Raw genomic sequence first — 27500 nt, forward strand, 5'->3', positions numbered from 1 at the left:
TCAATGTGTCGCCTTATATTAAAAGCCATGTCTACAAGAAAACGTCTTTGGCAAGAATTGTATTTTGAAATGCAATATGACTGACATGGAAAGTTTAGACAGCTCCTATTACCCGCCGAAATAGCTCAGTTGGGAGAGCGGTAGACTGAAGATCTAAAGGTCCCTGGTTCAATCCCGGGTTTCGGCATCCGGTGGCTGGTCTGCTTATTTTTTTCCTTTTCCTTCTTCATATTCTGTTTTCCTTCATGTTGTAGTCCTAGGCTTGACCAACTGTTCTTTTCAATGATTTTATTTGCATTCATTTCATCCCAGATCCCAACTACCTTTCATTCCTCTGGAAAACTCGGAGTAATGATTTCTTAAGTTTTAGTCTCTCGTACAATGTCATTACTGAGTTCTCTTTTCTACTTGTTCACGCACCTCCCCCTCCCTCACTTTCACGTGCACGCACACTGCACACGCAAAGGAGCACATATGAATTCGTAGAGAGCCACTTTAATTTCTTTGCAGTACTTACGTTCTGCTTTCGTCGGTAACTCTGAGTACTGGGGCAATGAAATCTGTAGTACCGAGGTTGATACAATCGATTAAATCACTCTCAATGTGTCGCCTTATATTAAAAGCCATGTCTACAAGAAAACGTCTCTGGCAAGAATGTATTTTGAAATGCAATATGACTGACATGGAAAGTTTAGATAAAGGACATTACCAGCCGAAATAGCTCAGTTGGGAGAGCGTTAGACTGAAGATCTAAAGGTCCCTGGTTCAATCCCGGGTTTCAGCATCCGGTGGCTGGACTACGTTTTTTTCTTTCGTTCAAATTTTAATTTAGGCCTGACCAACTAATCCTTTCAATGATTTTATTTGCATTCATTTCATCCCGTATTCCACCTGCCTTTCATTCCATTGGATTTGTTATATTCCTTATGCAAACAGGAAAAATTTAACTCAAAATTTGAGTGTATGTATATTTTTATTAAGCTTCGTAAGTGCCAACGTATGAAACTCCCGGCCCTTGAGTCAGTCTATTGCTTCTGTTAAATACTAATAAAAATATCTTATATTACAACAATTTTTGTCTTATTATATTACATCATGATCCTTCTTTACGATTTCCATTACAATTTCAAATTGTTTCTGACAATACCTTCTACCTAGTTTGCGCTACAAGCCTCTCTCGAGGTTTCTGTATATTTCTTTTTCACCATTTACATTTGTTTTCTTAAAACAAAAGCACTTCATTTTTTTAATCGTCATAACGACATTCTTTCTCTTTTCGTTTTTCTAATTGTAACACTGAAAATGTCATTACAGTATTAAATATTAGACATGATGTCGAAACTATTGCGTCATCTATACAAAGGATAATCCTGTGGATACAAAATATAAGCTACAACACGTTACGAAATGTTCCAATAATTATAAGATTTCTGTTTATAATAACTGGAGTACTTGGTAACGCGTTGAACTGCTACGGTGCCAATCTTGAGAATCTGGTTTTCACAAAACAAGAAAGAACTCGCTCAATCAAGAGATTACAGCTGCAAACTCTGTGAAAATATTTATCCATTGGGGAGTAATTTGAAAAATTAAAACCAAGTGATGATACATAAATTGTTGAGCGAAGGTGATGGATGGAAAAGTCGGGTTGACGATTTCTCAAATTTTGGTTTCCTCAATAATATAAATCATTTCTGTGTAATCATTTCTATTTGCTTTCTCCTGTCTGTGAAAAGAATGTGGTTTGATATACAATGCGATTGACATGGAAAGGTTAGATAAAACCAGTCACCAGCCGAAATAGCTCAGTTGGGAGAACGTTAGACTGAAGATCTAAAGGTCCCTGGTTCAATCCCGGGTTTCGGCATCCGGTGGCTGGTCTGCTTATTTTTTTCCTTTTCCTTCTTCATATTCTGTTTTCATTCATGTTTTAGTCCTAGGCCTGACCAACCGTTCTTTTCAATAATTTTATTTGCATTCATTTCATCCCAGATCCCAACTACCTTTCATTCCTCTGGAAAACTCGGAGTAACGATTTCTTATGTTTTGGTCTCTCGTACAATGTCATTACTGAGTACTCTTTTCTACTTGCTCACGCACCTCCCCATCCCTCTCTTTCACTCGCGCACGCACACACACACACAGACACACGCACACACACACACACACACACACACGCACACACACACACACACACACACACACACATGAATTCGTAGAGAGTCACTTTAATAATTTCTTTGCAGTACTCACGTTCTGCTTTCTTCGGTAACTCTGGGTACTGGGGCCAATGAAATCTGAAGTACCGAGGTTGATACAATCGATTAAATCACTCTCAATGCGTCGCCTTATATTAAAAGCCATGTCTACAAGAAAACGTCTTTGGCAAGAATTGTATTTTGAAATGCAATATGACTGACATGGAAAGTTTAGACAGCTCCTATTACCGGCCGAAATAGCTCAGTTGGGAGAGCGTTAGACTGAAGATCTAAAGGTCCCTGGTTCAATCCCGGGTTTCGGCATCCGGTGGCTGGTCTGCTTATTTTTTTCCTTTTCCTTCTTCATATTCTGTTTTCCTTCATGTTGTAGTCCTAGGCTTGACCAACTGTTCTTTTCAATGATTTTATTTGCATTCATTTCATCCCAGATCCCAACTACCTTTCATTCCTCTGGAAAACTCGGAGTAATGATTTCTTAAGTTTTGGTCTCTCGTACAATGTCATTACTGAGTACTCTTTTCTACTTGCTCACGCACCTCCCCCTCCCTCTCTTTCACGCGCACGCACATACACACGCAAAGGAGCACATATGAATTCGTAGAGAGCCACTTTAATTTCTTTGCAGTACTTACGTTCTGCTTTCGTCGGTAACTCTGAGTACTGGGGCAATGAAATCTGTAGTACCGAGGTTGATACAATCGATTAAATCACTCTCAATGTGTCGCCTTATATTAAAAGCCATGTCTACAAGAAAACGTGTTTGGTAAGAATGTATTTTGAAATGCAATATGACTGACATGGAAAGTTTAGACAAATACCATCACCAGCCGAAATAGCTCAGTTGGGAGAGCGTTAGACTGAAGATCTAAAGGTCCCTGGTTCAATCCCGGGTTTCGGCATCCGGTGGCTGGTCTGCTTATTTTTTTCCTTTTCCTTCTTCATATTCTGTTTTCATTCATGTTTTAGTCCTAGGCCTGACCAACCGTTCTTTTCAATAATTTTATTTGCATTCATTTCATCCCAGATCCCAACTACCTTTCATTCCTCTGGAAAACTCGGAGTAACGATTTCTTATGTTTTGGTCTCTCGTACAATGTCATTACTGAGTACTCTTTTCTACTTGCTCACGCACCTCCCCATCCCACACACACACACACACACACACACACACACACACACACACACAAAGGAACACATGAATTCGTAGAGAGTCACTTTAATAATTTCTTTGCAGTACTCACGTTCTGCTTTCTTCGGTAACTCTGGGTACTGGGGCCAATGAAATCTGTAGTACCGAGGTTGATACAATCGATTAAATCAATCTCAATGTGTCGCCTTATATTCAAAGCCATGTCTACAAGAAAACGTCTTTGGCAAGAATTGTATTTTGAAATGCCATATGACTGACATGGAAAGTTTAGACAGATCCTATTACCAGCCGAAATAGCTCAGTTGGGAGAGCGTTAGACTGAAGATCTAAAGGTCCCGGGTTTCGGCATCCGGTGGCTGGTCTGCTTATTTTTTTCCTTTTCCTTCTTCATATTCTGTTTTCATTCATGTTTTAGTCCTAGGCCTGACCAACCGTTCTTTTCAATAATTTTATTTGCATTCATTTCATCCCAGATCCCAACTACCTTTCATTCCTCTGGAAAACTCGGAGTAACGATTTCTTATGTTTTGGTCTCTCGTACAATGTCATTACTGAGTACTCTTTTCTACTTGCTCACGCACCTCCCCATCCCTCTCTTTCACTCGCGCACGCACACACACACACAAACACACGTACACACACACACACACGCACACACACACACACACACACACACACACACACACACACACACACACACACACACACACACACACACACATGAATTCGTAGAGAGTCACTTTAATAATTTCTTTGCAGTACTCACGTTCTGCTTTCTTCGGTAACTCTGGGTACTGGGGCCAATGAAATCTGAAGTACCGAGGTTGATACAATCGATTAAATCACTCTCAATGCGTCGCCTTATATTAAAAGCCATGTCTACAAGAAAACGTCTTTGGCAAGAATTGTATTTTGAAATGCAATATGACTGACATGGAAAGTTTAGACAGCTCCTATTACCAGCCGAAATAGCTCAGTTGGGAGAGCGTTAGACTGAAGATCTAAAGGTCCCTGGTTCAATCCCGGGTTTCGGCATCCGGTGGCTGGTCTGCTTATTTTTTTCCTTTTCCTTCTTCATATTCTGTTTTCCTTCATGTTGTAGTCCTAGGCTTGACCAACTGTTCTTTTCAATGATTTTATTTGCATTCATTTCATCCCAGATCCCAACTACCTTTCATTCCTCTGGAAAACTCGGAGTAATGATTTCTTAAGTTTTAGTCTCTCGTACAATGTCATTACTGAGTTCTCTTTTCTACTTGTTCACGCACCTCCCCCTCCCTCACTTTCACGTGCACGCACACTACACACGCAAAGGAGCACATATGAATTCGTAGAGAGTCACTTTAATTTCTTTGCAGTACTTACGTTCTGCTTTCGTCGGTAACTCTGAGTACTGGGGCAATGAAATCTGTAGTACCGAGGTTGATACAATCGATTAAATCACTCTCAATGTGTCGCCTTATATTAAAAGCCATGTCTACAAGAAAACGTGTTTGGTAAGAATGTATTTTGAAATGCAATATGACTGACATGGAAAGTTTAGATAAAGGACATTACCAGCCGAAATAGCTCAGTTGGGAGAGCGTTAGACTGAAGATCTAAAGGTCCCTGGTTCAATCCCGGGTTTCGGCATCCGGTGGCTGGTCTGCTTATTTTTTTCCTTTTCCTTCTTCATATTCTGTTTTCCTTCATGTTGTAGTCCTAGGCTTGACCAACTGTTCTTTTCAATGATTTTATTTGCATTCATTTCATCCCAGATCCCAACTACCTTTCATTCCTCTGGAAAACTCGGAGTAATGATTTCTTAAGTTTTAGTCTCTCGTACAATGTCATTACTGAGTTCTCTTTTCTACTTGTTCACGCACCTCCCCCTCCCTCACTTTCACGTGCACGCACACTACACACGCAAAGGAGCACATATGAATTCGTAGAGAGCCACTTTAATTTCTTTGCAGTACTTACGTTCTGCTTTCGTCGGTAACTCTGAGTACTGGGGCAATGAAATCTGTAGTACCGAGGTTGATACAATCGATTAAATCACTCTCAATGTGTCGCCTTATATTAAAAGCCATGTCTACAAGAAAACGTCTCTGGCAAGAATGTATTTTGAAATGCAATATGACTGACATGGAAAGTTTAGATAAAGGACATTACCAGCCGAAATAGCTCAGTTGGGAGAGCGTTAGACTGAAGATCTAAAGGTCCCTGGTTCAATCCCGGGTTTCAGCATCCGGTGGCTGGACTACGTTTTTTTCTTTCGTTCAAATTTTAATTTAGGCCTGACCAACTAATCCTTTCAATGATTTTATTTGCATTCATTTCATCCCGTATTCCACCTGCCTTTCATTCCATTGGATTTGTTATATTCCTTATGCAAACAGGAAAAATTTAACTCAAAATTTGAGTGTATGTATATTTTTATTAAGCTTCGTAAGTGCCAACGTATGAAACTCCCGGCCCTTGAGTCAGTCTATTGCTTCTGTTAAATACTAATAAAAATATCTTATATTACAACAATTTTTGTCTTATTATATTACATCATGATCCTTCTTTACGATTTCCATTACAATTTCAAATTGTTTCTGACAATACCTTCTACCTAGTTTGCGCTACAAGCCTCTCTCGAGGTTTCTGTATATTTCTTTTTCACCATTTACATTTGTTTTCTTAAAACAAAAGCACTTCATTTTTTTAATCGTCATAACGACATTCTTTCTCTTTTCGTTTTTCTAATTGTAACACTGAAAATGTCATTACAGTATTAAATATTAGACATGATGTCGAAACTATTGCGTCATCTATACAAAGGATAATCCTGTGGATACAAAATATAAGCTACAACACGTTACGAAATGTTCCAAAAATTATAAGATTTCTGTTTATAATAACTGGAGTACTTGGTAACGCGTTGAACTGCTACGGTGCCAATCTTGAGAATCTGGTTTTCACAAAACAAGAAAGAACTCGCTCAATCAAGAGATTACAGCTGCAAACTCTGTGAAAATATTTATCCATTGGGGAGTAATTTGAAAAATTAAAACCAAGTGATGATACATAAATTGTTGAGCGAAGGTGATGGATGGAAAAGTCGGGTTGACGATTTCTCAAATTTTGGTTTCCTCAATAATATAAATCATTTCTGTGTAATCATTTCTATTTGCTTTCTCCTGTCTGTGAAAAGAATGTGGTTTGATATACAATGCGATTGACATGGAAAGGTTAGATAAAATCAGTCACCAGCCGAAATAGCTCAGTTGGGAGAGCGTTAGACTGAAGATCTAAAGGTCCCTGGTTCTATCCCGGGTTTCGGCATCCGGTGGCTGGTCTGCTTATTTTTTTCCTTTTCCTTCTTCATATTCTGTTTTCCTTCATGTTGTAGTTCTAGGCCTGACCAACTGTTCTTTTCAATGATTATATTTGCATTCATTTCATCCCAGATCCCAGCTACCTTTCATTCCTCTGGAAAACTCGGAGTTATGATTTCTTAAGTTTTGGTCTCTCGTACAATGTCAATACTGAGTACTCTTTTCTACTTGCTCACGCACCTCCCCCTCCCTCTCTTTCACGCGCACGCACATACACACGCAAAGGAGCACATATGAATTCGTAGAGAGCCACTTTAATTTCTTTGCAGTACTTACGTTCTGCTTTCGTCGGTAACTCTGAGTACTGGGGCAATGAAATCTGTAGTACCGAGGTTGATACAATCGATTAAATCACTCTCAATGTGTCGCCTTATATTAAAAGCCATGTCTACAAGAAAACGTGTTTGGTAAGAATGTATTTTGAAATGCAATATGACTGACATGGAAAGTTTAGACAAACGCCATCACCAGCCGAAATAGCTCAGTTGGGAGAGCGTTAGACTGAAGATCTAAAGGTCCCTGGTTCAATCCCGGGTTTCGGCATCCGGTGGCTGGTCTGCTTATTTTTTTCCTTTTCCTTCTTCATATTCTGTTTTCATTCATGTTTTAGTCCTAGGCCTGACCAACCGTTCTTTTCAATAATTTTATTTGCATTCATTTCATCCCAGATCCCAACTACCTTTCATTCCTCTGGAAAACTCGGAGTAACGATTTCTTATGTTTTGGTCTCTCGTACAATGTCATTACTGAGTACTCTTTTCTACTTGCTCACGCACCTCCCCATCCCTCTCTTTCACTCGCGCACGCACACACACACACAGACACACGCACACACACACACACACACACACACACACACACACACACACACACACACAAAGGAACACATGAATTCGTAGAGAGTCACTTTAATAATTTCTTTGCAGTACTCACGTTCTGCTTTCTTCGGTAACTCTGGGTACTGGGGCCAATGAAATCTGTAGTACCGAGGTTGATACAATCGATTAAATCACTCTCAATGTGTCGCCTTATATTAAAAGCCATGTCTACAAGAAAACGTCTTTGGCAAGAATTGTATTTTGAAATGCAATATGACTGACATGGAAAGTTTAGACAGCTCCTATTACCCGCCGAAATAGCTCAGTTGGGAGAGCGGTAGACTGAAGATCTAAAGGTCCCTGGTTCAATCCCGGGTTTCGGCATCCGGTGGCTGGTCTGCTTATTTTTTTCCTTTTCCTTCTTCATATTCTGTTTTCCTTCATGTTGTAGTCCTAGGCTTGACCAACTGTTCTTTTCAATGATTTTATTTGCATTCATTTCATCCCAGATCCCAACTACCTTTCATTCCTCTGGAAAACTCGGAGTAATGATTTCTTAAGTTTTAGTCTCTCGTACAATGTCATTACTGAGTTCTCTTTTCTACTTGTTCACGCACCTCCCCCTCCCTCACTTTCACGTGCACGCACACTGCACACGCAAAGGAGCACATATGAATTCGTAGAGAGCCACTTTAATTTCTTTGCAGTACTTACGTTCTGCTTTCGTCGGTAACTCTGAGTACTGGGGCAATGAAATCTGTAGTACCGAGGTTGATACAATCGATTAAATCACTCTCAATGTGTCGCCTTATATTAAAAGCCATGTCTACAAGAAAACGTCTCTGGCAAGAATGTATTTTGAAATGCAATATGACTGACATGGAAAGTTTAGATAAAGGACATTACCAGCCGAAATAGCTCAGTTGGGAGAGCGTTAGACTGAAGATCTAAAGGTCCCTGGTTCAATCCCGGGTTTCAGCATCCGGTGGCTGGACTACGTTTTTTTCTTTCGTTCAAATTTTAATTTAGGCCTGACCAACTAATCCTTTCAATGATTTTATTTGCATTCATTTCATCCCGTATTCCACCTGCCTTTCATTCCATTGGATTTGTTATATTCCTTATGCAAACAGGAAAAATTTAACTCAAAATTTGAGTGTATGTATATTTTTATTAAGCTTCGTAAGTGCCAACGTATGAAACTCCCGGCCCTTGAGTCAGTCTATTGCTTCTGTTAAATACTAATAAAAATATCTTATATTACAACAATTTTTGTCTTATTATATTACATCATGATCCTTCTTTACGATTTCCATTACAATTTCAAATTGTTTCTGACAATACCTTCTACCTAGTTTGCGCTACAAGCCTCTCTCGAGGTTTCTGTATATTTCTTTTTCACCATTTACATTTGTTTTCTTAAAACAAAAGCACTTCATTTTTTTAATCGTCATAACGACATTCTTTCTCTTTTCGTTTTTCTAATTGTAACACTGAAAATGTCATTACAGTATTAAATATTAGACATGATGTCGAAACTATTGCGTCATCTATAGAAAGGATAATCCTGTGGATACAAAATATAAGCTACAACACGTTACGAAATGTTCCAATAATTATAAGATTTCTGTTTATAATAACTGGAGTACTTGGTAACGCGTTGAACTGCTACGGTGCCAATCTTGAGAATCTGGTTTTCACAAAACAAGAAAGAACTCGCTCAATCAAGAGATTACAGCTGCAAACTCTGTGAAAATATTTATCCATTGGGGAGTAATTTGAAAAATTAAAACCAAGTGATGATACATAAATTGTTGAGCGAAGGTGATGGATGGAAAAGTCGGGTTGACGATTTCTCAAATTTTGGTTTCCTCAATAATATAAATCATTTCTGTGTAATCATTTCTATTTGCTTTCTCCTGTCTGTGAAAAGAATGTGGTTTGATATACAATGCGATTGACATGGAAAGGTTAGATAAAACCAGTCACCAGCCGAAATAGCTCAGTTGGGAGAACGTTAGACTGAAGATCTAAAGGTCCCTGGTTCAATCCCGGGTTTCGGCATCCGGTGGCTGGTCTGCTTATTTTTTTCCTTTTCCTTCTTCATATTCTGTTTTCATTCATGTTTTAGTCCTAGGCCTGACCAACCGTTCTTTTCAATAATTTTATTTGCATTCATTTCATCCCAGATCCCAACTACCTTTCATTCCTCTGGAAAACTCGGAGTAACGATTTCTTATGTTTTGGTCTCTCGTACAATGTCATTACTGAGTACTCTTTTCTACTTGCTCACGCACCTCCCCATCCCTCTCTTTCACTCGCGCACGCACACACACACACAGACACACGCACACACACACACACACACACACACGCACACACACACACACACACACACACACACATGAATTCGTAGAGAGTCACTTTAATAATTTCTTTGCAGTACTCACGTTCTGCTTTCTTCGGTAACTCTGGGTACTGGGGCCAATGAAATCTGAAGTACCGAGGTTGATACAATCGATTAAATCACTCTCAATGCGTCGCCTTATATTAAAAGCCATGTCTACAAGAAAACGTCTTTGGCAAGAATTGTATTTTGAAATGCAATATGACTGACATGGAAAGTTTAGACAGCTCCTATTACCGGCCGAAATAGCTCAGTTGGGAGAGCGTTAGACTGAAGATCTAAAGGTCCCTGGTTCAATCCCGGGTTTCGGCATCCGGTGGCTGGTCTGCTTATTTTTTTCCTTTTCCTTCTTCATATTCTGTTTTCCTTCATGTTGTAGTCCTAGGCTTGACCAACTGTTCTTTTCAATGATTTTATTTGCATTCATTTCATCCCAGATCCCAACTACCTTTCATTCCTCTGGAAAACTCGGAGTAATGATTTCTTAAGTTTTGGTCTCTCGTACAATGTCATTACTGAGTACTCTTTTCTACTTGCTCACGCACCTCCCCCTCCCTCTCTTTCACGCGCACGCACATACACACGCAAAGGAGCACATATGAATTCGTAGAGAGCCACTTTAATTTCTTTGCAGTACTTACGTTCTGCTTTCGTCGGTAACTCTGAGTACTGGGGCAATGAAATCTGTAGTACCGAGGTTGATACAATCGATTAAATCACTCTCAATGTGTCGCCTTATATTAAAAGCCATGTCTACAAGAAAACGTGTTTGGTAAGAATGTATTTTGAAATGCAATATGACTGACATGGAAAGTTTAGACAAATACCATCACCAGCCGAAATAGCTCAGTTGGGAGAGCGTTAGACTGAAGATCTAAAGGTCCCTGGTTCAATCCCGGGTTTCGGCATCCGGTGGCTGGTCTGCTTATTTTTTTCCTTTTCCTTCTTCATATTCTGTTTTCATTCATGTTTTAGTCCTAGGCCTGACCAACCGTTCTTTTCAATAATTTTATTTGCATTCATTTCATCCCAGATCCCAACTACCTTTCATTCCTCTGGAAAACTCGGAGTAACGATTTCTTATGTTTTGGTCTCTCGTACAATGTCATTACTGAGTACTCTTTTCTACTTGCTCACGCACCTCCCCATCCCACACACACACACACACACACACACACACACACACACACACACAAAGGAACACATGAATTCGTAGAGAGTCACTTTAATAATTTCTTTGCAGTACTCACGTTCTGCTTTCTTCGGTAACTCTGGGTACTGGGGCCAATGAAATCTGTAGTACCGAGGTTGATACAATCGATTAAATCAATCTCAATGTGTCGCCTTATATTCAAAGCCATGTCTACAAGAAAACGTCTTTGGCAAGAATTGTATTTTGAAATGCCATATGACTGACATGGAAAGTTTAGACAGATCCTATTACCAGCCGAAATAGCTCAGTTGGGAGAGCGTTAGACTGAAGATCTAAAGGTCCCGGGTTTCGGCATCCGGTGGCTGGTCTGCTTATTTTTTTCCTTTTCCTTCTTCATATTCTGTTTTCATTCATGTTTTAGTCCTAGGCCTGACCAACCGTTCTTTTCAATAATTTTATTTGCATTCATTTCATCCCAGATCCCAACTACCTTTCATTCCTCTGGAAAACTCGGAGTAACGATTTCTTATGTTTTGGTCTCTCGTACAATGTCATTACTGAGTACTCTTTTCTACTTGCTCACGCACCTCCCCATCCCTCTCTTTCACTCGCGCACGCACACACACACACAAACACACGTACACACACACACACACGCACACACACACACACACACACACACACACACACACACACACACACACACACACACACACACACACACACATGAATTCGTAGAGAGTCACTTTAATAATTTCTTTGCAGTACTCACGTTCTGCTTTCTTCGGTAACTCTGGGTACTGGGGCCAATGAAATCTGAAGTACCGAGGTTGATACAATCGATTAAATCACTCTCAATGCGTCGCCTTATATTAAAAGCCATGTCTACAAGAAAACGTCTTTGGCAAGAATTGTATTTTGAAATGCAATATGACTGACATGGAAAGTTTAGACAGCTCCTATTACCAGCCGAAATAGCTCAGTTGGGAGAGCGTTAGACTGAAGATCTAAAGGTCCCTGGTTCAATCCCGGGTTTCGGCATCCGGTGGCTGGTCTGCTTATTTTTTTCCTTTTCCTTCTTCATATTCTGTTTTCCTTCATGTTGTAGTCCTAGGCTTGACCAACTGTTCTTTTCAATGATTTTATTTGCATTCATTTCATCCCAGATCCCAACTACCTTTCATTCCTCTGGAAAACTCGGAGTAATGATTTCTTAAGTTTTAGTCTCTCGTACAATGTCATTACTGAGTTCTCTTTTCTACTTGTTCACGCACCTCCCCCTCCCTCACTTTCACGTGCACGCACACTACACACGCAAAGGAGCACATATGAATTCGTAGAGAGTCACTTTAATTTCTTTGCAGTACTTACGTTCTGCTTTCGTCGGTAACTCTGAGTACTGGGGCAATGAAATCTGTAGTACCGAGGTTGATACAATCGATTAAATCACTCTCAATGTGTCGCCTTATATTAAAAGCCATGTCTACAAGAAAACGTGTTTGGTAAGAATGTATTTTGAAATGCAATATGACTGACATGGAAAGTTTAGATAAAGGACATTACCAGCCGAAATAGCTCAGTTGGGAGAGCGTTAGACTGAAGATCTAAAGGTCCCTGGTTCAATCCCGGGTTTCGGCATCCGGTGGCTGGTCTGCTTATTTTTTTCCTTTTCCTTCTTCATATTCTGTTTTCCTTCATGTTGTAGTCCTAGGCTTGACCAACTGTTCTTTTCAATGATTTTATTTGCATTCATTTCATCCCAGATCCCAACTACCTTTCATTCCTCTGGAAAACTCGGAGTAATGATTTCTTAAGTTTTAGTCTCTCGTACAATGTCATTACTGAGTTCTCTTTTCTACTTGTTCACGCACCTCCCCCTCCCTCACTTTCACGTGCACGCACACTACACACGCAAAGGAGCACATATGAATTCGTAGAGAGCCACTTTAATTTCTTTGCAGTACTTACGTTCTGCTTTCGTCGGTAACTCTGAGTACTGGGGCAATGAAATCTGTAGTACCGAGGTTGATACAATCGATTAAATCACTCTCAATGTGTCGCCTTATATTAAAAGCCATGTCTACAAGAAAACGTCTCTGGCAAGAATGTATTTTGAAATGCAATATGACTGACATGGAAAGTTTAGATAAAGGACATTACCAGCCGAAATAGCTCAGTTGGGAGAGCGTTAGACTGAAGATCTAAAGGTCCCTGGTTCAATCCCGGGTTTCAGCATCCGGTGGCTGGACTACGTTTTTTTCTTTCGTTCAAATTTTAATTTAGGCCTGACCAACTAATCCTTTCAATGATTTTATTTGCATTCATTTCATCCCGTATTCCACCTGCCTTTCATTCCATTGGATTTGTTATATTCCTTATGCAAACAGGAAAAATTTAACTCAAAATTTGAGTGTATGTATATTTTTATTAAGCTTCGTAAGTGCCAACGTATGAAACTCCCGGCCCTTGAGTCAGTCTATTGCTTCTGTTAAATACTAATAAAAATATCTTATATTACAACAATTTTTGTCTTATTATATTACATCATGATCCTTCTTTACGATTTCCATTACAATTTCAAATTGTTTCTGACAATACCTTCTACCTAGTTTGCGCTACAAGCCTCTCTCGAGGTTTCTGTATATTTCTTTTTCACCATTTACATTTGTTTTCTTAAAACAAAAGCACTTCATTTTTTTAATCGTCATAACGACATTCTTTCTCTTTTCGTTTTTCTAATTGTAACACTGAAAATGTCATTACAGTATTAAATATTAGACATGATGTCGAAACTATTGCGTCATCTATACAAAGGATAATCCTGTGGATACAAAATATAAGCTACAACACGTTACGAAATGTTCCAATAATTATAAGATTTCTGTTTATAATAACTGGAGTACTTGGTAACGCGTTGAACTGCTACGGTGCCAATCTTGAGAATCTGGTTTTCACAAAACAAGAAAGAACTCGCTCAATCAAGAGATTACAGCTGCAAACTCTGTGAAAATATTTATCCATTGGGGAGTAATTTGAAAAATTAAAACCAAGTGATGATACATAAATTGTTGAGCGAAGGTGATGGATGGAAAAGTCGGGTTGACGATTTCTCAAATTTTGGTTTCCTCAATAATATAAATCATTTCTGTGTAATCATTTCTATTTGCTTTCTCCTGTCTGTGAAAAGAATGTGGTTTGATATACAATGCGATTGACATGGAAAGGTTAGATAAAACCAGTCACCAGCCGAAATAGCTCAGTTGGGAGAGCGTTAGACTGAAGATCTAAAGGTCCCTGGTTCAATCCCGGGTTTCGGCATCCGGTGGCTGGTCTGCTTATTTTTTTCCTTTTCCTTCTTCATATTCTGTTTTCATTCATGTTTTAGTCCTAGGCCTGACCAACCGTTCTTTTCAATAATTTTATTTGCATTCATTTCATCCCAGATCCCAACTACCTTTCATTCCTCTGGAAAACTCGGAGTAACGATTTCTTATGTTTTGGTCTCTCGTACAATGTCATTACTGAGTACTCTTTTCTACTTGCTCACGCACCTCCCCATCCCACACACACACACACACACACACACACACACACACACACACAAAGGAACACATGAATTCGTAGAGAGTCACTTTAATAATTTCTTTGCAGTACTCACGTTCTGCTTTCTTCGGTAACTCTGGGTACTGGGGCCAATGAAATCTGTAGTACCGAGGTTGATACAATCGATTAAATCAATCTCAATGTGTCGCCTTATATTCAAAGCCATGTCTACAAGAAAACGTCTTTGGCAAGAATTGTATTTTGAAATGCCATATGACTGACATGGAAAGTTTAGACAGATCCTATTACCAGCCGAAATAGCTCAGTTGGGAGAGCGTTAGACTGAAGATCTAAAGGTCCCGGGTTTCGGCATCCGGTGGCTGGTCTGCTTATTTTTTTCCTTTTCCTTCTTCATATTCTGTTTTCATTCATGTTTTAGTCCTAGGCCTGACCAACCGTTCTTTTCAATAATTTTATTTGCATTCATTTCATCCCAGATCCCAACTACCTTTCATTCCTCTGGAAAACTCGGAGTAACGATTTCTTATGTTTTGGTCTCTCGTACAATGTCATTACTGAGTACTCTTTTCTACTTGCTCACGCACCTCCCCATCCCTCTCTTTCACTCGCGCACGCACACACACACACAAACACACGTACACACACACACACACACACACACACACACACACACACACACACACACACACACACACACACACACACACACACACACACACACATGAATTCGTAGAGAGTCACTTTAATAATTTCTTTGCAGTACTCACGTTCTGCTTTCTTCGGTAACTCTGGGTACTGGGGCCAATGAAATCTGAAGTACCGAGGTTGATACAATCGATTAAATCACTCTCAATGCGTCGCCTTATATTAAAAGCCATGTCTACAAGAAAACGTCTTTGGCAAGAATTGTATTTTGAAATGCAATATGACTGACATGGAAAGTTTAGACAGCTCCTATTTCCAGCCGAAATAGCTCAGTTGGGAGAGCGTTAGACTGAAGATCTAAAGGTCCCTGGTTCAATCCCGGGTTGCGGCATCCGGTGGCTGGTCTGCTTATTTTTTTCCTTTTCCTTCTTCATATTCTGTTTTCCTTCATGTTGTAGTCCTAGGCTTGACCAACTGTTCTTTTCAATGATTTTATTTGCATTCATTTCATCCCAGATCCCAACTACCTTTCATTCCTCTGGAAAACTCGGAGTAATGATTTCTTAAGTTTTAGTCTCTCGTACAATGTCATTACTGAGTTCTCTTTTCTACTTGTTCACGCACCTCCCCCTCCCTCACTTTCACGTGCACGCACACTACACACGCAAAGGAGCACATATGAATTCGTAGAGAGCCACTTTAATTTCTTTGCAGTACTTACGTTCTGCTTTCGTCGGTAACTCTGAGTACTGGGGCAATGAAATCTGTAGTACCGAGGTTGATACAATCGATTAAATCACTCTCAATGTGTCGCCTTATATTAAAAGCCATGTCTACAAGAAAACGTGTTTGGTAAGAATGTATTTTGAAATGCAATATGACTGACATGGAAAGTTTAGACAAATACCATCACCAGCCGAAATAGCTCAGTTGGGAGAGCGTTAGACTGAAGATCTAAAGGTCCCTGGTTCAATCCCGGGTTTCGGCATCCGGTGGCTGGTCTGCTTATTTTTTTCCTTTTCCTTCTTCATATTCTGTTTTCCTTCATGTTGTAGTCCTAGGCTTGACCAACTGTTCTTTTCAATGATTTTATTTGCATTCATTTCATCCCAGATCCCAACTACCTTTCATTCCTCTGGAAAACTCGGAGTAATGATTTCTTAAGTTTTAGTCTCTCGTACAATGTCATTACTGAGTTCTCTTTTCTACTTGTTCACGCACCTCCCCCTCCCTCACTTTCACGTGCACGCACACTACACACGCAAAGGAGCACATATGAATTCGTAGAGAGCCACTTTAATTTCTTTGCAGTACTTACGTTCTGCTTTCGTCGGTAACTCTGAGTACTGGGGCAATGAAATCTGTAGTACCGAGGTTGATACAATCGATTAAATCACTCTCAATGCGTCGCCTTATATTAAAAGCCATGTCTACAAGAAAACGTCTTTGGCAAGAATTGTATTTTGAAATGCAATATGACTGACATGGAAAGTTTAGACAGCTCCTATTACCAGCCGAAATAGCTCAGTTGGGAGAGCGTTAGACTGAAGATCTAAAGGTCCCTGGTTCAATCCCGGGTTTCGGCATCCGGTGGCTGGTCTGCTTATTTTTTTCCTTTTCCTTCTTCATATTCTGTTTTCCTTCATGTTGTAGTCCTAGGCTTGACCAACTGTTCTTTTCAATGATTTTATTTGCATTCATTTCATCCCAGATCCCAACTACCTTTCATTCCTCTGGAAAACTCGGAGTAATGATTTCTTAAGTTTTAGTCTCTCGTACAATGTCATTACTGAGTTCTCTTTTCTACTTGTTCACGCACCTCCCCCTCCCTCACTTTCACGTGCACGCACACTACACACGCAAAGGAGCACATATGAATTCGTAGAGAGCCACTTTAATTTCTTTGCAGTACTTACGTTCTGCTTTCGTCGGTAACTCTGAGTACTGGGGCAATGAAATCTGTAGTACCGAGGTTGATACAATCGATTAAATCACTCTCAATGTGTCGCCTTATATTAAAAGCCATGTCTACAAGAAAACGTGTTTGGTAAGAATGTATTTTGAAATGCAATATGACTGACATGGAAAGTTTAGACAAATACCATCACCAGCCGAAATAGCTCAGTTGGGAGAGCGTTAGACTGAAGATCTAAAGGTCCCTGGTTCAATCCCGGGTTTCGGCATCCGGTGGCTGGTCTGCTTATTTTTTTCCTTTTCCTTCTTCATATTCTGTTTTCCTTCATGTTGTAGTCCTAGGCTTGACCAACTGTTCTTTTCAATGATTTTATTTGCATTCATTTCATCCCAGATCCCAACTACCTTTCATTCCTCTGGAAAACTCGGAGTAATGATTTCTTAAGTTTTAGTCTCTCGTACAATGTCATTACTGAGTTCTCTTTTCTACTTGTTCACGCACCTCCCCCTCCCTCACTTTCACGTGCACGCACACTACACACGCAAAGGAGCACATATGAATTCGTAGAGAGCCACTTTAATTTCTTTGCAGTACTTACGTTCTGCTTTCGTCGGTAACTCTGAGTACTGGGGCAATGAAATCTGTAGTACCGAGGTTGATACAATCGATTAAATCACTCTCAATGTGTCGCCTTATATTAAAAGCCATGTCTACAAGAAAACGTCTCTGGCAAGAATGTATTTTGAAATGCAATATGACTGACATGGAAAGTTTAGATAAAGGACATTACCAGCCGAAATAGCTCAGTTGGGAGAGCGTTAGACTGAAGATCTAAAGGTCCCTGGTTCAATCCCGGGTTTCAGCATCCGGTGGCTGGACTACGTTTTTTTCTTTCGTTCAAATTTTAATTTAGGCCTGACCAACTAATCCTTTCAATGATTTTATTTGCATTCATTTCATCCCGTATTCCACCTGCCTTTCATTCCATTGGATTTGTTATATTCCTTATGCAAACAGGAAAAATTTAACTCAAAATTTGAGTGTATGTATATTTTTATTAAGCTTCGTAAGTGCCAACGTATGAAACTCCCGGCCCTTGAGTCAGTCTATTGCTTCTGTTAAATACTAATAAAAATATCTTATATTACAACAATTTTTGTCTTATTATATTACATCATGATCCTTCTTTACGATTTCCATTACAATTTCAAATTGTTTCTGACAATACCTTCTACCTAGTTTGCGCTACAAGCCTCTCTCGAGGTTTCTGTATATTTCTTTTTCACCATTTACATTTGTTTTCTTAAAACAAAAGCACTTCATTTTTTTAATCGTCATAACGACATTCTTTCTCTTTTCGTTTTTCTAATTGTAACACTGAAAATGTCATTACAGTATTAAATATTAGACATGATGTCGAAACTATTGCGTCATCTATACAAAGGATAATCCTGTGGATACAAAATATAAGCTACAACACGTTACGAAATGTTCCAATAATTATAAGATTTCTGTTTATAATAACTGGAGTACTTGGTAACGCGTTGAACTGCTACGGTGCCAATCTTGAGAATCTGGTTTTCACAAAACAAGAAAGAACTCGCTCAATCAAGAGATTACAGCTGCAAACTCTGTGAAAATATTTATCCATTGGGGAGTAATTTGAAAAATTAAAACCAAGTGATGATACATAAATTGTTGAGCGAAGGTGATGGATGGAAAAGTCGGGTTGACGATTTCTCAAATTTTGGTTTCCTCAATAATATAAATCATTTCTGTGTAATCATTTCTATTTGCTTTCTCCTGTCTGTGAAAAGAATGTGGTTTGATATACAATGCGATTGACATGGAAAAGGTTAGATAAAACCAGCCACCAGCCGAAATAGCTCAGTTGGGAGAGCGTTAGACTGAAAATCTAAAGGTCCCTGGTTCAATCCCGGGTTTCGGCATCCGGTGGCTGGTCTGCTTATTTTTTTCCTTTTCCTTCTTCATATTCTGTTTTCCTTCATGTTGTAGTTGTAGGTCTGACCAACTGTTCTTTTCAATGATTATATTTGCATTCATTTCATCCTAGATCCCAGCTACCTTTCATTCCTCTGGAAAATTCGGAGTTACGATTTCTTAAGTTTTGGTCTCTCGTACAATGTCATTACTGAGTACTCTTTTCTACTTGCTCACGCACCTCCCCCTCCCTCTCTTTCACGCGCACGCACATACACACGCAAAGGAGCACATATGAATTCGTAGAGAGCCACTTTAATTTCTTTGCAGTACTTACGTTCTGCTTTCGTCGGTAACTCTGAGTACTGGGGCAATGAAATCTGTAGTACCGAGGTTGATACAATCGATTAAATCACTCTCAATGTGTCGCCTTATATTAAAAGCCATGTCTACAAGAAAACGTGTTTGGTAAGAATGTATTTTGAAATGCAATATGACTGACATGGAAAGTTTAGTCAAATACCATCACCAGCCGAAATAGCTCAGTTGGGAGAGCGTTAGACTGAAGATCTAAAGGTCCCTGGTTCAATCCCGGGTTTCGGCATCCGGTGGCTGGTCTGCTTATTTTTTTCCTTTTCCTTCTTCATATTCTGTTTTCATTCATGTTTTAGTCCTAGGCCTGACCAACCGTTCTTTTCAATAATTTTATTTGCATTCATTTCATCCCAGATCCCAACTACCTTTCATTCCTCTGGAAAACTCGGAGTAACGATTTCTTATGTTTTGGTCTCTCGTACAATGTCATTACTGAGTACTCTTTTCTACTTGCTCACGCACCTCCCCATCCCTCTCTTTCACTCGCGCACGCACACACACACACAGACACACGCACACACACACACACACACACACGCACACACACACACACAAAGGAACACATGAATTCGTAGAGAGTCACTTTAATAATTTCTTTGCAGTACTCACGTTCTGCTTTCTTCGGTAACTCTGGGTACTGGGGCCAATGAAATCTGTAGTACCGAGGTTGATACAATCGATTAAATCACTCTCAATGTGTCGCCTTATATTCAAAGCCATGTCTACAAGAAAACGTCTTTGGCAAGAATTGTATTTTGAAATGCAATATGACTGACATGGAAAGTTTAGACAGCTCCTATCACCCGCCGAAATAGCTCAGTTGGGAGAGCGTTAGACTGAAGATCTAAAGGTCCCTGGTTCAATCCCGGGTTTCGGCATCCGGTGGCTGGTCTGCTTATTTTTTTCCTTTTCCTTCTTCATATTCTGTTTTCCTTCATGTTGTAGTCCTAGGCTTGACCAACTGTTCTTTTCAATGATTTTATTTGCATTCATTTCATCCCAGATCCCAACTACCTTTCATTCCTCTGGAAAACTCGGAGTAATGATTTCTTAAGTTTTAGTCTCTCGTACAATGTCATTACTGAGTTCTCTTTTCTACTTGTTCACGCACCTCCCCCTCCCTCACTTTCACGTGCACGCACACTGCGCACGCAAAGGAGCACATATGAATTCGTAGAGAGCCACTTTAATTTCTTTGCAGTACTTACGTTCTGCTTTCGTCGGTAACTCTGAGTACTGGGGCAATGAAATCTGTAGTACCGAGGTTGATACAATCGATTAAATCACTCTCAATGTGTCGCCTTATATTAAAAGCCATGTCTACAAGAAAACGTCTCTGGCAAGAATGTATTTTGAAATGCAATATGACTGACATGGAAAGTTTAGATAAAGGACATTACCAGCCGAAATAGCTCAGTTGGGAGAGCGTTAGACTGAAGATCTAAAGGTCCCTGGTTCAATCCCGGGTTTCAGCATCCGGTGGCTGGACTACGTTTTTTTCTTTCGTTCAAATTTTAATTTAGGCCTGACCAACTAATCCTTTCAATGATTTTATTTGCATTCATTTCATCCCGTATTCCACCTGCCTTTCATTCCATTGGATTTGTTATATTCCTTATGCAAACAGGAAAAATTTAACTCAAAATTTGAGTGTATGTATATTTTTATTAAGCTTCGTAAGTGCCAACGTATGAAACTCCCGGCCCTTGAGTCAGTCTATTGCTTCTGTTAAATACTAATAAAAATATCTTATATTACAACAATTTTTGTCTTATTATATTACATCATGATCCTTCTTTACGATTTCCATTACAATTTCAAATTGTTTCTGACAATACTTTCTACCTAGTTTGCGCTACAAGCCTCTCTCGAGGTTTCTGTATATTTCTTTTTCACCATTTACATTTGTTTTCTTAAAACAAAAGCACTTCATTTTTTTAATCGTCATAACGACATTCTTTCTCTTTTCGTTTTTCTAATTGTAACACTGAAAATGTCATTACAGTATTAAATATTAGACATAATGTCGAAACTATAGCGTCATCTATACAAAGGATAATCCTGTGGATACAAAATATAAGCTACAACACGTTACGAAATGTTCCAATAATTATAAGATTTCTGTTTATAATAACTGGAGTACTTGGTAACGCGTTGAACTGCTACGGTGCCAATCTTGAGAATCTGGTTTTCACAAAACAAGAAAGAACTCGCTCAATAAAGAGATTACAGCTGCAAACTCTGTGAAAATATTTATCCATTGGGGAGTAATTTGAAAAATTAAAACCAAGTGATGATACATAAATTGTTGAGCGAAGGTGATGGATGGAAAAGTCGGGTTGACGATTTCTCAAATTTTGGTTTCCTCAATAATATAAATCATTTCTGTGTAATCATTTCTATTTGCTTTCTCCTGTCTGTGAAAAGAATGTGGTTTGATATACAATGCGATTGACATGGAAAGGTTAGATAAAACCAGTCACCAGCCGAAATAGCTCAGTTGGGAGAGCGTTAGACTGAAGATCTAAAGGTCCCTGGTTCAATCCCGGGTTTCGGCATCCGGTGGCTGGTCTGCTAATTTTTTTCCTTTTCCTTCTTCATATTCTGTTTTCCTTCATGTTGTAGTTGTAGGTCTGACCAACTGTTCTTTTCAATGATTATATTTGCATTCATTTCATCCTAGATCCCAGCTACCTTTCATTCCTCTGGAAAACTCGGAGTTACGATTTCTTAAGTTTTGGTCTCTCGTACAATGTCAATACTGAGTACTCTTTTCTACTTGCTCACGCACCTCCCCCTCCCTCTCTTTCACGCGCACGCACATACACACGCAAAGGAGCACATATGAATTCGTAGAGAGCCACTTTAATTTCTTTGCAGTACTTACGTTCTGCTTTCGTCGGTAACTCTGAGTACTGGGGCAATGAAATCTGTAGTACCGAGGTTGATACAATCGAATAAATCACTCTCAATGTGTCGCCTTATATTAAAAGCCATGTCTACAAGAAAACGTGTTTGGTAAGAATGTATTTTGAAATGCAATATGACTGACATGGAAAGTTTAGACAAATGCCATCACCAGCCGAAATAGCTCAGTTGGGAGAGCGTTAGACTGAAGATCTAAAGGTCCCTGATTCAATCCCGGGTTTCGGCATCCGGTGGCTGGTCTGCTTATTTTTTTCCTTTTCCTTCTTCATATTCTGTTTTCATTCATGTTTTAGTCCTAGGCCTGACCAACCGTTCTTTTCAATAATTTTATTTGCATTCATTTCATCCCAGATCCCAACTACCTTTCATTCCTCTGGAAAACTCGGAGTAACGATTTCTTATGTTTTGGTCTCTCGTACAATGTCATTACTGAGTACTCTTTTCTACTTGCTCAGGCACCTCCCCATCCCTCTCTTTCACTCGCGCACGCACACACACACAGACACACGCACACACACACAGACACACGCACACACACACACACACACACACACGCACACGCACACACACACACACACACACACACACACACACACACACACACACACACACACACACACACACACACACACACACACACACACACACACACACACACAAGGAACACATGAATTCGTAGAGAGTCACTTTAATAATTTCTTTGCAGTACTCACGTTCTGCTTTCTTCGGTAACTCTGGGTACTGGGGCCAATGAAATCTGTAGTACCGAGGTTGATACAATCGATTAAATAACTCTCAATGTGTCGCCTTATATTAAAAGCCATGTCTACAAGAAAACGTCTTTGGCAAGAATTGTATTTTGAAATGCCATATGACTGACATGGAAAGTTTAGACAGATCCTATTACCAGCCGAAATAGCTCAGTTGGGAGAGCGTTAGACTGAAGATCTAAAGGTCCCTGGTTCAATCCCGGGTTTCGGCATCCGGTGGCTGGTCTGCTTATTTTTTTCCTTTTCCTTCTTCATATTCTGTTTTCCTTCATGTTTTAGTCCTAGGCCTGACCAACCGTTCTTTTCAATAATTTTATTTGCATTCATTTCATCCCAGATCCCAACTACCTTTCATTCCTCTGGAAAACTCGGAGTAACGATTTCTTATGTTTTGGTCTCTCGTACAATGTCATTACTGAGTACTCTTTTCTACTTGTTCACGCAGCTCCCCCTCCCTCACTTTCACGTGCACGCACACTACACACGCAAAGGAGCACATATGAATTCGTAGAGAGCCACTTTAATTTCTTTGCAGTACTTACGTTCTGCTTTCGTCGGTAACTCTGAGTACTGGGGCAATGAAATCTGTAGTACCGAGGTTGATACAATCGATTAAATCACTCTCAATGTGTCGCCTTATATTAAAAGCCATGTCTACAAGAAAACGTGTTTGGGAAGAATGTATTTTGAAATGCAATATGACTGATATGGAAAGTTTAGATAAAGGACATTACCAGCCGAAATAGCTCAGTTGGGCGAGCGTTAGACTGAAGATCTAAAGGTCCCTGGTTCAATCCCGGGTTTCGGCATCCGGTGGCTGGACTACGTTTTTTTCTTTCGTTCAAATTTTAATTTAGGCCTGACCAACTAATCCTTTCAATGATTTTATTTGCATTCATTTCATCCCGTATTCCACCTGCCTTTCATTCCATTGGATTTGTTATATTCCTTATGCAAACAGGAAAAATTTAACTCAAAATTTGAGTGTATGTATATTTTTATTAAGCTTCGTAAGTGCCAACGTATGAAACTCCCGGCCCTTGAGTCAGTCTATTGCTTCTGTTAAATACTAATAAAAATATCTTATGTTACACAATTTTTGTCTTATTATATTACATCATGATCCTTCTTTACGATTTCCATTACAATTTCAAATTGTTTCTGACAATACCTTCTACCTAGTTTGCGCTACAAGCCTCTCTCGAGGTTTCTGTATATTTCTTTTTCACCATTTACATTTGTTTTCTTAAAACAAAAGCACTTCATTTTTTGAATCGTCATAACGACATTCTTTCTCTTTTCGTTTTTCTAATTGTAACACTGAAAATGTCATTATAGTATTAAATATTAGACATAATGTCGAAACTATAGCGTCATCTATACAAAGGATAATCCTGTGGATACAAAATATAAGCTACAACACGTTACGAAATGTTCCAAAAATTATAAGATTTCTGTTTATAATAACTGGAGTACTTGGTAACGCGTTGAACTGCTACGGTGCAAATCTTGAGAATCTGGTTTTCACAAAACAAGAAAGAACTCGCTCAATCAAGAGATTACAGCTGCAAACTCTGTGAAAATATTTATCCATTGGGGAGTAATTTGAAAAATTAAAACCAAGTGATGATACATAAATTGTTGAGCGAAGGTGATGGATGGAAAAGTCGGGTTGACGATTTCTCAAATTTTGGTTTCCTCAATAATATAAATCATTTCTGTGTAATCATTTCTATTTGCTTTCTCCTGTCTGTGAAAAGAATGTGGTTTGATATACAATGCGATTGACATGGAAAGGTTAGATAAAATCAGTCACCAGCCGAAATAGCTCAGTTGGGAGAGCGTTAGACTGAAGATCTAAAGGTCCCTGGTTCTATCCCGGGTTTCGGCATCCGGTGGCTGGTCTGCTTATTTTTTTCCTTTTCCTTCTTCATATTCTGTTTTCCTTCATGTTGTAGTTCTAGGCCTGACCAACTGTTCTTTTCAATGATTATATTTGCATTCATTTCATCCCAGATCCCAGCTACCTTTCATTCCTCTGGAAAACTCGGAGTTATGATTTCTTAAGTTTTGGTCTCTCGTACAATGTCAATACTGAGTACTCTTTTCTACTTGCTCACGTACCTCCCCCTCCCTCTCTTTCACGCGCACGCACATACACACGCAAAGGAGCACATATGAATTCGTAGAGAGCCACTTTAATTTCTTTGCAGTACTTACGTTCTGCTTTCGTCGGTAACTCTGAGTACTGGGGCAATGAAATCTGTAGTACCGAGGTTGATACAATCGATTAAATCACTCTCAATGTGTCGCCTTATATTAAAAGCCATGTCTACAAGAAAACGTGTTTGGTAAGAATGTATTTTGAAATGCAATATGACTGACATGGAAAGTTTAGACAAACGCCATCACCAGCCGAAATAGCTCAGTTGGGAGAGCGTTAGACTGAAGATCTAAAGGTCCCTGGTTCAATCCCGGGTTTCGGCATCCGGTGGCTGGTCTGCTTATTTTTTTCCTTTTCCTTCTTCATATTCTGTTTTCATTCATGTTTTAGTCCTAGGCCTGACCAACCGTTCTTTTCAATAATTTTATTTGCATTCATTTCATCCCAGATCCCAACTACCTTTCATTCCTCTGGAAAACTCGGAGTAACGATTTCTTATGTTTTGGTCTCTCGTACAATGTCATTACTGAGTACTCTTTTCTACTTGCTCACGCACCTCCCCATCCCTCTCTTTCACTCGCGCACGCACACACACACAGACACACGCACACACACACACACACACACACACACACACACACACACACACACACACACACACACACACACACACACACACACACACACACACACACACACAGAGGAACACATGAATTCGTAGAGAGTCACTTTAATAATTTCTTTGCAGTACTCACGTTCTGCTTTCTTCGGTAACTCTGGGTACTGGGGCCAATGAAATCTGTAGTACCGAGGTTGATACAATCGATTAAATCACTCTCAATGTGTCGCCTTATATTCAAAGCCATGTCTACAAGAAAACGTCTTTGGCAAAAATTGTATTTTGAAATGCCATATGACTGACATGGAAAGTTTAGACAGATCCTATTACCAGCCGAAATAGCTCAGTTGGGAGAGCGTTAGACTGAAGATCTAAAGGTCCCTGGTTCAATCCCGGGTTTCGGCATCCGGTGGCTGGTCTGCTTATTTTTTTCCTTTTCCTTCTTCATATTCTGTTTTCATTCATGTTTTAGTCCTAGGCCTGACCAACCGTTCTTTTCAATAATTTTATTTGCATTCATTTCATCCCAGATCCCAACTACCTTTCATTCCTCTGGAAAACTCGGAGTAACGATTTCTTATGTTTTGGTCTCTCGTACAATGTCATTACTGAGTACTCTTTTCTACTAGCTCACGCACCTCCCCATCCCTCTCTTTCACTCGCGCACGCACACACACACACAAACACACGCACACACACACACACGCGCGCGCGCGCGCAAACACACACACACACACACACACACACACACACACACACACACACACACACACACACACACACACACACACACACACACACACACACACACACACACACATGAATTCGTAGAGAGTCACTTTAATAATTTCTTTGCAGTACTTACGTTCTGCTTTCGTCGGTAACTCTGAGTACTGGGGCAATGAAATCTGTAGTACCGAGGTTGATACAATCGATTAAATCACTCTCAATGTGTCGCCTTATATTAAAAGCCATGTCTACAAGAAAACGTGTTTGGTAAGAATGTATTTTGAAATGCAATATGACTGACATGGAAAGTTTAGACAAACGCCATCACCAGCCGAAATAGCTCAGTTGGGAGAGCGTTAGACTGAAGATCTAAAGGTCCCTGGTTCAATCCCGGGTTTCGGCATCCGGTGGCTGGTCTGCTTATTTTTTTCCTTTTCCTTCTTCATATTCTGTTTTCCTTCATGTTGTAGTCCTAGGCTTGACCAACTGTTCTTTTCAATGATTTTATTTGCATTCATTTCATCCCAGATCCCAACTACCTTTCATTCCTCTGGAAAACTCGGAGTAATGATTTCTTAAGTTTTAGTCTCTCGTACAATGTCATTACTGAGTTCTCTTTTCTACTTGTTCACGCAGCTCCCCCTCCCTCACTTTCACGTGCACGCACACTACACACGCAAAGGAGCACATATGAATTCGTAGAGAGCCACTTTAATTTCTTTGCAGTACTTACGTTCT

At 39.6% G+C, this 27500-nt stretch overlaps 30 non-coding genes across 30 annotated transcripts; all 30 read left to right on the forward strand.

Moving 5' to 3' along the window:
• The first annotated feature begins 711 nt into the window (after nt 1–711).
• Nucleotides 712–784, forward strand: Trnaf-gaa (transfer RNA phenylalanine (anticodon GAA)). The gene has a single exon. It is a non-coding gene; the product is annotated as a tRNA-Phe (tRNA).
• A 1010-nt stretch (nt 785–1794) lies between these two features.
• Trnaf-gaa (transfer RNA phenylalanine (anticodon GAA)) lies at nt 1795–1867 on the forward strand. The gene has a single exon. It is a non-coding gene; the product is annotated as a tRNA-Phe (tRNA).
• Nucleotides 1868–2449: 582 nt separating this feature from the next.
• Nucleotides 2450–2522, forward strand: Trnaf-gaa (transfer RNA phenylalanine (anticodon GAA)). The gene has a single exon. It is a non-coding gene; the product is annotated as a tRNA-Phe (tRNA).
• A 523-nt stretch (nt 2523–3045) lies between these two features.
• Nucleotides 3046–3118, forward strand: Trnaf-gaa (transfer RNA phenylalanine (anticodon GAA)). Its single transcript has one exon. It is a non-coding gene; the product is annotated as a tRNA-Phe (tRNA).
• A 1213-nt stretch (nt 3119–4331) lies between these two features.
• Nucleotides 4332–4404, forward strand: Trnaf-gaa (transfer RNA phenylalanine (anticodon GAA)). Its single transcript has one exon. It is a non-coding gene; the product is annotated as a tRNA-Phe (tRNA).
• Nucleotides 4405–4928: 524 nt separating this feature from the next.
• Trnaf-gaa (transfer RNA phenylalanine (anticodon GAA)) lies at nt 4929–5001 on the forward strand. The gene has a single exon. It is a non-coding gene; the product is annotated as a tRNA-Phe (tRNA).
• A 524-nt stretch (nt 5002–5525) lies between these two features.
• On the forward strand, nt 5526–5598 carry Trnaf-gaa (transfer RNA phenylalanine (anticodon GAA)). The gene has a single exon. It is a non-coding gene; the product is annotated as a tRNA-Phe (tRNA).
• Nucleotides 5599–7204: 1606 nt separating this feature from the next.
• Nucleotides 7205–7277, forward strand: Trnaf-gaa (transfer RNA phenylalanine (anticodon GAA)). Its single transcript has one exon. It is a non-coding gene; the product is annotated as a tRNA-Phe (tRNA).
• Nucleotides 7278–8460: 1183 nt separating this feature from the next.
• On the forward strand, nt 8461–8533 carry Trnaf-gaa (transfer RNA phenylalanine (anticodon GAA)). Its single transcript has one exon. It is a non-coding gene; the product is annotated as a tRNA-Phe (tRNA).
• A 1010-nt stretch (nt 8534–9543) lies between these two features.
• Nucleotides 9544–9616, forward strand: Trnaf-gaa (transfer RNA phenylalanine (anticodon GAA)). Its single transcript has one exon. It is a non-coding gene; the product is annotated as a tRNA-Phe (tRNA).
• A 582-nt stretch (nt 9617–10198) lies between these two features.
• Trnaf-gaa (transfer RNA phenylalanine (anticodon GAA)) lies at nt 10199–10271 on the forward strand. Its single transcript has one exon. It is a non-coding gene; the product is annotated as a tRNA-Phe (tRNA).
• A 523-nt stretch (nt 10272–10794) lies between these two features.
• Trnaf-gaa (transfer RNA phenylalanine (anticodon GAA)) lies at nt 10795–10867 on the forward strand. The gene has a single exon. It is a non-coding gene; the product is annotated as a tRNA-Phe (tRNA).
• Nucleotides 10868–12080: 1213 nt separating this feature from the next.
• Nucleotides 12081–12153, forward strand: Trnaf-gaa (transfer RNA phenylalanine (anticodon GAA)). The gene has a single exon. It is a non-coding gene; the product is annotated as a tRNA-Phe (tRNA).
• A 524-nt stretch (nt 12154–12677) lies between these two features.
• On the forward strand, nt 12678–12750 carry Trnaf-gaa (transfer RNA phenylalanine (anticodon GAA)). Its single transcript has one exon. It is a non-coding gene; the product is annotated as a tRNA-Phe (tRNA).
• A 524-nt stretch (nt 12751–13274) lies between these two features.
• On the forward strand, nt 13275–13347 carry Trnaf-gaa (transfer RNA phenylalanine (anticodon GAA)). The gene has a single exon. It is a non-coding gene; the product is annotated as a tRNA-Phe (tRNA).
• A 1010-nt stretch (nt 13348–14357) lies between these two features.
• On the forward strand, nt 14358–14430 carry Trnaf-gaa (transfer RNA phenylalanine (anticodon GAA)). Its single transcript has one exon. It is a non-coding gene; the product is annotated as a tRNA-Phe (tRNA).
• Nucleotides 14431–16236: 1806 nt separating this feature from the next.
• Trnaf-gaa (transfer RNA phenylalanine (anticodon GAA)) lies at nt 16237–16309 on the forward strand. The gene has a single exon. It is a non-coding gene; the product is annotated as a tRNA-Phe (tRNA).
• Nucleotides 16310–16834: 525 nt separating this feature from the next.
• Trnaf-gaa (transfer RNA phenylalanine (anticodon GAA)) lies at nt 16835–16907 on the forward strand. Its single transcript has one exon. It is a non-coding gene; the product is annotated as a tRNA-Phe (tRNA).
• Nucleotides 16908–17431: 524 nt separating this feature from the next.
• Nucleotides 17432–17504, forward strand: Trnaf-gaa (transfer RNA phenylalanine (anticodon GAA)). The gene has a single exon. It is a non-coding gene; the product is annotated as a tRNA-Phe (tRNA).
• A 524-nt stretch (nt 17505–18028) lies between these two features.
• Nucleotides 18029–18101, forward strand: Trnaf-gaa (transfer RNA phenylalanine (anticodon GAA)). Its single transcript has one exon. It is a non-coding gene; the product is annotated as a tRNA-Phe (tRNA).
• Nucleotides 18102–19112: 1011 nt separating this feature from the next.
• On the forward strand, nt 19113–19185 carry Trnaf-gaa (transfer RNA phenylalanine (anticodon GAA)). Its single transcript has one exon. It is a non-coding gene; the product is annotated as a tRNA-Phe (tRNA).
• Nucleotides 19186–19708: 523 nt separating this feature from the next.
• Nucleotides 19709–19781, forward strand: Trnaf-gaa (transfer RNA phenylalanine (anticodon GAA)). Its single transcript has one exon. It is a non-coding gene; the product is annotated as a tRNA-Phe (tRNA).
• Nucleotides 19782–20357: 576 nt separating this feature from the next.
• Trnaf-gaa (transfer RNA phenylalanine (anticodon GAA)) lies at nt 20358–20430 on the forward strand. The gene has a single exon. It is a non-coding gene; the product is annotated as a tRNA-Phe (tRNA).
• Nucleotides 20431–20954: 524 nt separating this feature from the next.
• Nucleotides 20955–21027, forward strand: Trnaf-gaa (transfer RNA phenylalanine (anticodon GAA)). Its single transcript has one exon. It is a non-coding gene; the product is annotated as a tRNA-Phe (tRNA).
• Nucleotides 21028–22037: 1010 nt separating this feature from the next.
• Trnaf-gaa (transfer RNA phenylalanine (anticodon GAA)) lies at nt 22038–22110 on the forward strand. Its single transcript has one exon. It is a non-coding gene; the product is annotated as a tRNA-Phe (tRNA).
• A 1279-nt stretch (nt 22111–23389) lies between these two features.
• On the forward strand, nt 23390–23462 carry Trnaf-gaa (transfer RNA phenylalanine (anticodon GAA)). Its single transcript has one exon. It is a non-coding gene; the product is annotated as a tRNA-Phe (tRNA).
• Nucleotides 23463–23986: 524 nt separating this feature from the next.
• Nucleotides 23987–24059, forward strand: Trnaf-gaa (transfer RNA phenylalanine (anticodon GAA)). The gene has a single exon. It is a non-coding gene; the product is annotated as a tRNA-Phe (tRNA).
• A 1605-nt stretch (nt 24060–25664) lies between these two features.
• Trnaf-gaa (transfer RNA phenylalanine (anticodon GAA)) lies at nt 25665–25737 on the forward strand. The gene has a single exon. It is a non-coding gene; the product is annotated as a tRNA-Phe (tRNA).
• Nucleotides 25738–26365: 628 nt separating this feature from the next.
• Nucleotides 26366–26438, forward strand: Trnaf-gaa (transfer RNA phenylalanine (anticodon GAA)). Its single transcript has one exon. It is a non-coding gene; the product is annotated as a tRNA-Phe (tRNA).
• Nucleotides 26439–27092: 654 nt separating this feature from the next.
• Nucleotides 27093–27165, forward strand: Trnaf-gaa (transfer RNA phenylalanine (anticodon GAA)). The gene has a single exon. It is a non-coding gene; the product is annotated as a tRNA-Phe (tRNA).
• Nucleotides 27166–27500: the final 335 nt, after the last annotated feature.

This window comes from Octopus bimaculoides, chromosome 6 (genome assembly GCF_046866305.1).
Source record: "Octopus bimaculoides isolate indiv1 chromosome 6, ASM4686630v1, whole genome shotgun sequence".
NCBI classification, from domain to species: domain Eukaryota; kingdom Metazoa; phylum Mollusca; class Cephalopoda; order Octopoda; family Octopodidae; genus Octopus; species Octopus bimaculoides.